This window comes from Acomys minous (assembly GCF_964271855.1).
Source record: "Acomys minous genome assembly, chromosome: 12".
In the NCBI taxonomy this organism is placed as follows: Eukaryota; Metazoa; Chordata; class Mammalia; order Rodentia; family Muridae; genus Acomys; species Acomys minous.
In genome coordinates, this window is record NC_140493.1 from 47511554 (window position 1) to 47523196 (window position 11643).

The 11643-nt window shown below is 45.9% G+C and overlaps 1 long non-coding RNA gene across 2 annotated transcripts; it reads right to left on the reverse strand.

Moving 5' to 3' along the window:
- Positions 1–326: 326 nt before the first annotated feature.
- On the reverse strand, positions 327–10740 carry LOC311578866. Of its 2 annotated transcripts, none has more exons than XR_014772984.1 (3): positions 10291–10740; positions 9113–9171; positions 327–577 (listed from the first exon to the last, which is right to left on the reverse strand). It is a non-coding gene; the product is annotated as an uncharacterized lncRNA (long non-coding RNA). The 2 variants fall into 2 exon arrangements; XR_014772985.1 differs by lacking the exon at positions 327–577 and adding an exon at positions 7751–8030.
- Positions 10741–11643: the final 903 nt, after the last annotated feature.

The window sequence follows — 11643 nt, forward strand, 5'->3', positions numbered from 1 at the left end:
CTGGCTTCCTGTTTAGGCCACTGGATAGGGGGCACCTGGAGTGTACGGTGTCTTTCTGAGACTGTCCCTCCTAGGTGATGATTCTGCACAGCCTGAGTCTTTCCAGATTCTAAATGCAGAGACTTGAGAGAAGTTAAGAATCTTCCTGGACCATCAGGGAAAAGGGGATCCCAGGATACAAAATGACTTCTGCCAAACCAGAGCCCCTACAGCAGCCCCCAAACAGCTTTCAAATTAGCAGTGGCCTTGGGATCAAAGGTGATGAGCAGACACTGGAGAAAGGTGCCCTCATTTTATTCCAGACCTAAAGAACAGCCCTCCCCCTTTTTCCCAACTGTGGGTGCATCAGCTTGAACTTCCAGCATCAACAACTCAGCCCTGCCCAGCAAGAACTCTGCCCCAGGAGGCCTCAGCTGGTGAGCAAAACAAGAGTCCGTGTTAAGACCTTTGTTTTTATTGTGTCCGTTCCAAAACTCCAAGGCACGTTGGCAACAGCCGCAGCTTGCTTCTCGGTGACCAAATCTTTGGACCTGGAGACCTCCACGGAGCAGCATCTTTCTGGAAGCAGTAAGGACACCTGTGGAGAGAATCCATGCTCCAAGTCTTGTCACTGCCTTTCCTCAGGATGATGATGAGCCTGCTCCAAAGATGCTTAGGAAAGAGCGGTCCATCCTCAATAGTCTTCCAGCCTACTTGTTAAATAGTTGTCTAAACTTGTTATCACAACTGTAACTCTGGTTCTTTGATCATCTAGGCATTTCTCATCTTTAAAGAAATGCTCAAATACTCACTTGCTGATGATCTTGTGCAAAATTCTGCACTCTTAAAAGGTTTTTTCCCTTATTTTTATTTTATGTGTATAGGTGTTTTGCCTGTGTGCATGTCTAGGCACCGCATGTGTGCAGTGGCCTCAGCCGCCAGAAGGTGTTGAATCCTTGACACTGGGGTGACAGACCGTTGAGAGCTACCATGTGGATGCTGGGAATTGAACTCGGGGTCTCCTAGAAAAGTAGCTGAATGAAAAAAAAAAATGAAATAAAAGGAGGACATGACTACAGGAGAAGATTTTTATTGTAAATGTAAGGGAGAAAACAGGCTGAGGGGTGAGACCAGGCTGAACATGACCAGGAGACTAAACTGGACCATGAGAAGAGAGAGTGCGGGAGACAACAAGAAAGGAGCCACTGACCAAGAGAGGAAACCAGGGCCAAGGGACCAGCCAGCATAGCCAATATGACTAAGCTTTATATAGGGATCAGGCTGGGGAAGGAAGCAGAAGCTCAGGCTTTGGGAGGAAGAGGTTTAGGGTAGGGGTGGGTTGAGAAGTGCTGGGGAGAGCCACAGGTACTGCGTGAGACTTAGCCTGGGTTTGAGACCTAACAGTCGCCAGCGCTCTTAACTGCTGAGCATCTGTACAGCCCCCAAATATTACAGCTTTAAGACCTCAGCTTTCTCCATTGAACAAGAAGGGGTTCATCCAGCTGTTAGCCTCAGGTCAAGGTTGCTAGGATTCTGCCCCAGTCTGCCTAGCAACCTGTGATGTAATTGCCTACTTGCCACTGGGCGTGCCCCTGCCCAGGAGTATATAAAAGGACAAATCCACCTATCTTTCCCTCTTGCTCTCCTTCCTCCTCTCTTCCTCTCTCGTTCCTGTTTCTCTCTTCCTTTCTTCCTCTGTCTCTCCCTAAGGTCCCGCCTTCCTTCTCTCCCCATGCTTATATAGTAAACTTCATATAATACCTGTTGTATGGTGAATATTTCATATCTCATATTTCATTGTTATTTTTTAAAAGGCGGTTTTTCTTATTTTTACATTCCTTCCTTTCCGGGTGTCTTTCTCTTCTTTAGCTCCAATGCATAAACGTGCAGTCAGTGTCACTGAGAATTAACACTTGTTGGCAACTTGACAATATCTAGACTCACCCAGCATGTGTCTGGCTCCTTCTTCCTTCAGCCATGTCAGTGTTTGCTTTATATACTTAGGGACCTTGAGGGTTGATGCATAAGTATTTTAATTGTTTTATTCTCCTGGTAAATTGATTTCTTATCATTACACAGAGCTTTCTTTAGCTTGTGGCATTTTTAAAATTCTGTTTTGTTTTAATAGCCTTGGTATATGATCCAGGCTGGCCTCAAACTTATGACCCTTCAATGTCACAGTTGTGAGTCCTCGATCACAGGGCTGCACTGTCCTGCCCAGGCATTCTTGTGGCATTTTCTTACTTAAATTCACTGTATGTGAGATTAGCATAGCTGTTGTTGCTCTCCCTGGATTACGATTTCCGGAAACTGTGTTCTATCCTTTCATTTCCAGTCTGTGTGCCCTTCTGTCTAAAGTGAGTTTCTTACAGGCAGTGTATTGGTGAATCCTAGGGGTTTTTTTTTCCCAATCAACCTAATTACACCCTTTGACTTGGAATCGTAACACGGAGTAGAGAGGAGTGGAGCCAGCTTTGACTCTTTTGTTCCAAGGTTGGTGGCTTCTTCTTGGTGTCTTTAGGACTTTCAAAGCTCCTGCCTGGTACCGTAGCCACTAGACTATTGCATTGGCTTATAGGTCAATATTGCACATAAAAGTCAGTGGCTCTTTAATATAGAGACTTTGCCCTTCCCCTGACACTTTGCAAGCAGAGTGCCAAGCACAGAGCAGGAACTCTGTGCCTTCTCCTGCCTTTGCACTGGGTCAGGTGCTATGTGAATGCATTTTTGTTTCTGTCTTAGTGATCCAAGGAACTTGTAAAAAGAAAGCATTTAACTGGGGAATACTTATAGTTTTAGAGAGTAATTTCATCATGATGGAAAATATGGTGGCAGGGAGGCAGACAAAGTGCTGGAGCAGTAGCTGAGCGCTTACATCTGATCTGTAAGTTACAGGGCAGAGAGAGTATGTGGGGCAGGGATGGACTTTTTAAACCTCAAATCCCACCCCCCAGTGATACATCTCTTCCAACAAGGCCACATCACCTGCAGTAAGGCCACACCTCCCCATTCCTCCTAAATAGTTCAGCAGCTGGCAACCAGTCATTCAAATATATGAGTCTCATTCAAACCATCACACCTTGCATCATCTCTTCTTCCCACAAACTGATGACGTAAGGGTCATGAGTAATGGTCACTTGGGTAAGGGGAGTAACGGAGGTTTTCAGACTCCCTAAGCTAGGAGTAGCAGACCAGTCTGCAAACCCAAGGTGTCCAGTTCCAGTCTGAGCTCTAAATGCCTCATTATTGCCTCATTAAGTATCTCATTTTGTTCCATGTGACAGGACACTCCAAAGGACTAAAAGCCTAGGTCAAGAGGAAACTATTTATCTCTCATTTGGAAGAAGCCTGAGGCAGGCAGCAGAGATCAACACATCAGTGGATCAGGCTCACCTGATCCCAGAGTTCTCTGCTCTGTGCTCTATCCTTGGGAGAAACTGCCTCTCCAAAGCCTCACACCCAAGACAGCTACTATAATTCTAGAAAAAACAAACAAACAAAAAACCTGAAACAACAACAAAACCCGCCCACATTCCAGGTCCCTGGTGGTGGGAGACAGGTAAGGACTGGGCACTTTTTTACTTTGAGACAAGGTTTTGAAGCCTACACACGTTCACATATTTTGTGTATGTGTGTGCTGGCTAGTTTTATATGTCAAGTGGCCACAAGCTGGAGTCATCAGAGAGGAGGGAGAGCCTTGAGAACAATGCTTCCATAAGATCCAGCTGTAGGGTATTTTCTTAATTAGTGATTGGTGGGGACCACCCAGCCCATTGTGGGTGGTACCATTCCTGGACAAATGGTCCTAGGGTCTATAAAAAAGCAGACTGAGCAACCATGAAGAGCAAGCCAGTAAGCAGCACCCCTCCATGGCTTCTGCATCAGCTCCTGCCTCCAAGATTCTGCCCTGTTTGAGTTCCTGCTCTGACTTTCTTCAATGATAAACAGTGACGTGGTAGTGTAAGCTGAATAAACCCTTTCCTCCCCAAGTTGCTTTTGGTCATGGTGTTTCATCATAGCAATAGAAACCCTAACCAAGCCAATGTACATATACATATTTCTGTGCAGGTGCACATGCATGGTGCATGTGTGTGTGTGTGTGTGTGTGTGTGCACATGCATGTGGAGGCCAGAGACTAACCTCTGCTGTCATCCCTTAGCCGCTGTCCCTCCGTTTTGGTTGTTGCTATTGTTTGTTTGATTATGTCGTTGTTGAGACAGAGTCTCTCACTGGCCTGGAACTGATTAAGAGCAAGCTTGGCTGGCTGGTCATCCCTGACCAGCTCCAGGAATCTATCTGCTTCCACCTCCCCGGTGCTACAATTACAAGAATGCACTGCCTCACCCATTATTTTATGTGGGTTCTGGGAGTTGAACTCAGCTCCTTATGCTTGCAAGCCAAGCATCTTACTAACTAAGCTATCTCTGCAGCTCTTACATATACTTCCTGTTGCTCCACAGTAAACCTAGCAGCATAGAAAATATACAGCTATGGCACCAACTTCTCTGCATCAGGAGACCAAGCATGATTCAATTGCTCTTAGGGCCTTATGATGCTGCAATCCCAGAGACAATAGACACAGACCTCTTTGGAGGATGAGGAAGGACTTGTTTTCAAGGTTACTTGCAGGCTCTACTTTTGAGAGGATCTCACTCTTGTATCTGGAGGAGAAAGGGCATTAGTCTATAGCTAACTGTAAGCTAAAGCTGCCTCGGCTCCTAGTTGGCCTGTGAGTTCTACCACATGAATTCTTCAACAAGGTCACCAGATGGGTTTGTTGTTGTTTGGTTCTTTGGTTGGTTTTTTGAGACAGGGTTTCCAGACAGCTCTGGCTGTCCTGGAACTCTCTTTGTAGACCAGCCTGGCCTTGAACTCACAGAGATCCACCTGCTTCGGCCTCTCTCTAAGTGCTCGGATTAAAGGCACGCACCATCACCAGATGTTTTACTTTGACAGTTCTAACAGACTCCCAAGATATCTCCTGTGACAATTTTACTCTGCTCCCATTGTCTGAGACGTAACTTGTGTGGTTACAAGGGACATTGGGACTGTAGTTCTTCAGCTATGTCCCTTTAGAAGGAAGATTCTGCTGCTCAAACAGAGGAATAGTCACAGCTAGGAGTCACCTCCAAGTCAGATTGTTCTGCTGTTTCTTGTGGAAAAAAAAAAACAACACCAAAACAACAACAACAACAACAAAGAAACAAACAAAAAACATTAAAAAATGATGGATAGGAACAGCTTCTCTCTTAGCTTGTCTTGTTTTAATAATATTAGTTAAAAGAAAACTAAAGACTAAAATAAAGTCATGCTTTGTGTTCTTGAAGTCTCTTGTATGGTTGTATGTGGTTGGATGCACTAATTTCCGAGCATGTATGAAAGTCAGTGACTGTCTTGTAGGAGCTCCAGTGTGTAGTTTTCAGGAGTCAAAATCATGTCTCCAGGCTTGGCAGCAAGCACCTTGCCAGCCTTCTTCCTCTTACTCGGCTTTATTTCAGGTTCACTGAGTGCTTTATTGTAAATTTTCACTACTCGGGAGTCAATATGAGGGCTGGGATCCTAAGGGAACACTTTGAGGTAATTAATAAAATGAAAGAACAGCCATGGGTGCAGTCTCATCGCTAGAGAGTTGGATCTAATGACCGACATTTGCTGCAACTGAGAAGTCCAACTATTCCGTACCTAGCAGATGAGATAAAGATAAATGACATGTGGGAGTAGTGGCCGCCATAAAGTACTTTATGATGTGTATTTAGGAAAAGAAGTGCTCTCGACACATAAAATTTTTAAAGAAGCAGGAAGAATAGCTGTGTGCATAAAACTAAGACTTCAATACTATAAAAATGTGTGATGGAAATAATCTGATAGAAGATGATGAAACTGTCAGCAGTGCATTTCTTCAGCCAATTGAGGCCTGGGAGCTGTGACCTCAGATATCAGAGGGGGCCCCTTCTCAGCATTTTTGCTTTTGCATATTTTTGCATTCTCTACTTTAATAACTAGACACCACTTCCAGCATGGTAAAAAAGGGAGAAGTGTGTTTCTCCACAAGCAGTGACAGGAAGCACAATCTTGCCTGGTTAGAAGGGCATGGTGGGGGCACAGCTGAAGTGGCAGCCAGCTCTGTGGCTCTTTCAGTCGCACAGAAAATGGACCTTTGTCTTGTCCTTGAATCCTTTACTCTGGCCACAGTCTCAGTGTAAGGTCCCAACAAAACCCTGGATAAGGCTCACTCAGTACCTGGGGCTCCTCCCAGCACTTTGCCCCCTGCCCTCTACCCTAAACCTCTTCAGCCTGACATCCAGGAGGGGAGGAGTTGGATGGAGTGGGGAAGGGAAAGCTGTGCCTTTGAGCCCACAGTTTCCATGCTTGGAAAACAGCATCCTGAGGAGAGCTTTTGCATCCTGCCTGCAGCTGATGTTGTCACTGTCCTTTTCCTGTCCCCTCTGCCACCAACTGCTTTCTCCTTGGAGCTCTCATGTCAGCCTGAGCAGGAGCTGGCGGGGCCTGTATTAGTAACCTTTCTCTTTGTGACAAAACACCTGACAAAGAAATAGAAGAAAGGAAGGAAGGAAGGAAGCCAGGAGGGAGGGAGGGAGGGAGGGAGGGAGGGAGGGAAGATATATTTTGGTTCAAAATTTGACGTTACAGTCTGTCATGGCAGGAAAGACCCTGTGACAGGAATATGAGCCTGTCACACTGTATCCACAACCAGGAAGCAGAAAGAGAAAAAGGCTGGTGCTCCGTTCACTTTCTCCTTTTTATTCAGTTCAAAACTCTGACCCATGATGCTGCCAGGGTTGGTCTTTGTACATCAACTGATCTAACTTAGAAATTCCACTACAGACATGCACTAGGGTACATTTCCACGGCAATTCTAAATCTTGTCAAGTTGATGGCCAAGACTGATCATCACAAGAACCCACACAAGGACCAGGCTGGAGAAGCAGGTGGTGGCTGCGTAAAGGCTCAGCTTCCTTGGCCGCCCTGTATACACTGGTTCACGTTCCAGCACAGTGATGGAATCTCAGTGGTTATCTGTCCATCTCCAACATGGACACGTCTCTTTCTGTCTACTTCCTGTCCCCTCTCCTCTACTTCCCTCGTCAGTTCCAGAATAACATATCTTCTGAGATCCTTTTAGTGTCTGCTTCTCAGGAAACCCAGCCTAAGGCATGTTCTCTCCCCTTGCATCCTACTCCAGGGACCCAGCAAAGCAATTGTCAACACCTCTGAGCATGGAGACAGAGCAGCTACTGAAGAGAGGCTGAGGATAACCAGTGAGTCCATTGAGACAGTGAAGCAATTCAAAAGACATAAGAGCATCCCAGCTCCAACAGAGAGAGCTGGTTCTATCCAACTTTGCACTGAAAAAAAAAGGGGGAGGGTGAAATATGAAGGAACCAGGAGATAGGAAAGGACAGCAGAAGCATTTGAAGAAGGGTACAGACCTCCTTACCTTACACAGTGGGAAATTAACAGACTAATCTTTGTTTTATGATATACAGTCATGCAAGCTCAGCAGTAGCGCATGTTCTGAAAGATGTGGCAGTAGGCCTTTCTTGTGTGACTATCCTTGTGTGCTTCCATAAACCCACATGATGGAGATCAACCACTCAGGGTAGACACATGGTTAACATAAAAATAGATGTTGTAAAGACAAGATGTGCAGTAAGTGGACTTAAAAAAAACCATAACTGAAAGCGTGTACTCTGACACAATAATGCAAACGTAATAATAAATACATAAGCTGGGGTGAGGTCAACTTGATTGGACTGAGACATGCCCAAAAGTCCAGCATGGTGCACCCTTCAAAATGTGTCTGCAAGGGCATTTCCTGAGAGGATTACATGCAAGACAGAGAGAGAGGGACCCTAGGAATAGAGACAGCACCAGCTACAGGCTAGACATCAGATGGTAGAAGAGTGAAAGGAGGAAGAAACCCACAGCACAGGCTCCCTGTTTCACTTGCTGCTTCCTGGCTGCCACGGGGGAAACAGCACTGCTGCAACACAGCCTCCCTTCCATGATGCTGCTGCCTTGCCACAAGCCTAAAGACACAGAACAAAACAGAAACCAAAAACAATGCAGTGAGCCAACCGTGGAGACCAAAACGTCTGTAAGCCTGAGCATGGGGAGTAGAGCAAATTCTGACCTGAGTGACTGCGTATTGTTGACATGAGCACAGCCATATCAAGGACCCTTCATAAGTCCACAGTATATGCCTCTCGCTGGCCTCTCTGGTGTCTGTGCCTCATGCTAGCCACTCCACTGTCTCACCATGTCCTCATTGCACCCCACAGCTCAGCACTCCCACCACTGAATGCCTGCTCTCTGCCCAGTCCTTGACCTCTCTGCTCTCTGTTTCCAGTGCTATTCCCATATCTTCTACAGGACTGCCTCCTCCACACTCTGATGAGAATGCCCATCCCCTGCCAGTAAGCACTGCTCCCTTCTGTCCTTTGTCTGCCCAGAAACTCATAACGGTAGCTGAATGTACATTCAGTACAACATGCTTTCCTCATGACGTGGCATGGGACCCTCAGCTTGTGTCCTGGAGACCCAGTGCACAGCCCTGTTTGTTGATGGCTCTACAATGTATATAATAGGGATCAATACTTTAAAGGTACAGACTGTGTGTTTGCCATTGTACCTGGACTCAGTCAATCCCTAAGCTGTGCAGGTCATGGCAATAAGCTGAAATGTATCTTCCTTTGCTGTCTGGTGAAATTGTACACATTCTCATATAGTTGTTGTCCATTTGTATTTCACCTTTTGAGAACTGTCCATTCCATTGTCTATTTGTATAATCCAGAAATGTGTGCATGACACACCATCTTTCCTTCTTGGCTACTAAAGGCTCTTTACTATGGCATATAATTCATGACCAGTTTTCTTTTCTTGCTACATTATTTGACTGTAGACACTCACCCCTGACTTAGCACCTTCTATATAATATATACAAGCTCTAAGCTGAAATTAGCTTGAATGCCCCGCCACAGTCTCATCTGGCATCTGACCCCTTTGTGCTTTGACCTCCTTTACCTAGGACACTCTCTTTCTCCATTGTGCTCCTCTTTTTCTCTGTACAGAATTCCACCTTTGCAGCTCTTTACTTTGCTTCTTTGCTTACCTGTTTATTTCACCATTAGCCCATAAGGTCCCCGAGAAGCTCAGAGTAAGATGCCATACCTGGAAAAGAGTGGGCACTCAATAAATTTTGCTCAAATATGAGTGTGTTAAGGGGGGGGGTCTTCAGGCCCAGATGCTGTAGATATGGTACTTGTTGGGGCTTAGTCTGATATATTCTGGTGTTAATTACTGGCTCAAAGATCTAGTTACTGCCCTGAACCTTACCTCCTTAATTGGCTGAATAAAATACCTGGGCAAGGCCGAAGGAAGGGATGGAGTGAAGGCTCCCAGGCTTCGAAGGGAGAGGATCTTGGGAGAGGGAGCAGATGGAATAGGGTGGAGACTAGGAGGTATGGGAGGATAGCTTAGGAGGTAATATCTGCCTTGACTTTGTGTATGTGCGTGTGTGTGTATGTATGCATGATATGTGTGCATGAGCATTTGTGTATGTGAATGTATATAGTATGTATATGTTTGTGTGTGCATGTATGCACACTCATGTGTGTATGTGTGTGCATGGTATATGTGCATGAGTATTTGTGTGTATGAATATATACATGTATATATATATGCTTGCACGTGCATGTATGTACGTGTGTGTGTGTGTGTGTGTGTGTGTGTGTGTGTGTGTGTGTGTGTGTGTGTATTTGTTTTCCAGAGGTCAAACTTGGTGTCATTCCTCAGAAACTCTCCATGCTGTTTTTTTGAGACAGGGTACCTCAGTGGCCCAATGCCTACAAGTAGGCTAGGTTTCTTGGCCAGCAAATCCTAGGAATTCACCTCTCCCTGCCTCCCTAACAGCAAGTTATAAGTGTATACCACCATGTCTGGCTGTTTTGTACCAGTTCTTGAAATTGAACTCAGGTCCTCACACTTGGAAGAGAAGCACTTTAGCACCTGAGCCTTATTCCAGCCCTTGGTTGAAGACACAAAATCTGTGGCTTCTTCTAGGAGCCATAAGATAGCACAAGGCAGCTCAACCTCAAATGCCCACACACTCACTGTACCAGTTTCACTTCAACTCCCAGAACAGACAGAAACAAAGTAACCTCATGCCTGGAAGCAGATGGAGCCAGTGCCTTGCTTTCAGTCCCTCTGAAAGAAAGGCTGCCAGAGGCCTGCCTCTCTGTGGCCCAGGACACCCAGTTCTTGGTGACAAAGAACACAGAGTGGTCTTACTTCTTTCTTCAGTCCAGATCCCAGAGGCAGGAAATCTCTTTCCCCTTCCATTTCTGGGATCAGCTAAGAATACAAGTTGATGGGGCATGGTAGCCTAGCCTGTAATCCCAGAGATAGGGTTGGGGGTGGAAACCGGAAGATTAGAAAATCATAGCCAGTACTGGCTACCTAGTGACTGTGAGGCCAGCCTGGGATCCATGAGACCAGGCTTCAAACAAAGACAGCAGCCTAGAGTCGCAGATGTGCAGGCTTAGCAGAAGCTGGAGGAGCCAGCTTGCTGCACCCCTGCCTCCATCTTTGCAGCCCTGACCTCCCACTGAGAAGAAGAGACAGATCATTAGGCCATCCCTAGGGTGCCAAGTCAGCCTCAGGCAGCACCAGCAAGGTGGGCTGTGGCTTTCCCAGAAGTCTTTGTGCTGTGCCAGATTCTCCTGGAGTCCTCCTGTTCATGCTGCCAAGCAGATTCCTGTTGTGTGCTCTGGTCTCCTTTAGGAGAGCAAACGGGGTGGGGGGGGTGGGAGGTGGGGGGGGTGAGGGGGGGGGGGTAGGGAGGTGGGGAGAGGCTGTGCTGGAGCTAGGAGCAGGCCAGGCATCCAGGCATGACTGCCAAGGCAACTCCAGAGTCAGCAGGCACTGGAGGTCTGCTGTGTGGCTCTAGAAGGTACAAAGTCCTCCGGGAGGAGACAAGAGGCTCCCGAGAGAAGAGGGAAAGCAACACACCTTAGGTGCCTATCAAATCTTTGCAGCTATAAAACTTACTGATAGGCACTGTTCCTGAAGGTCCTGAGACACATTATCTGAACGTCAGTTTAGGCTTATGTATTCCTCTGAAGTCATCTTCCTTCTGCTCTATTCCCTATACTCCAGGGAAGAAAAACACACAACAACACATCCAGAAGAAGAAAACAAAGTGGAAGCAGCTGTTCTGTTTGTATCATGATTTATGTTGAAAGAATTTATCATTATAGGATTGTTTCTATGAATAAAGGTTAAGAAACCGTACAAATCTAATGGCAGGAGCTCAGATAAATGAATGTTGGTAATTCTGTATGCTCCTAGGCTAAACAGGTTGTTTAAAACAGGATGACAGGAAGTGGGGGGCAAACATACAAGACTGTGTGCTTCAGCAAGGATGTGTGTGCAAGTACGTAGACACACACACACACACACACACACACACACTTTCCAAAGAATGTTCCGGAACATTTGGCACAGTTGTCTTTAAAGCTGAGGTATAGTTTGTAATTTTCTAACATATAATTATCTGTGTTGTCTAAAATAACAAGTTCATTTATGTGTTTTCCTTTCTTCTTTTCTTTTTTCCCCCCAAGACAAGATTTCTCTCTATATCCT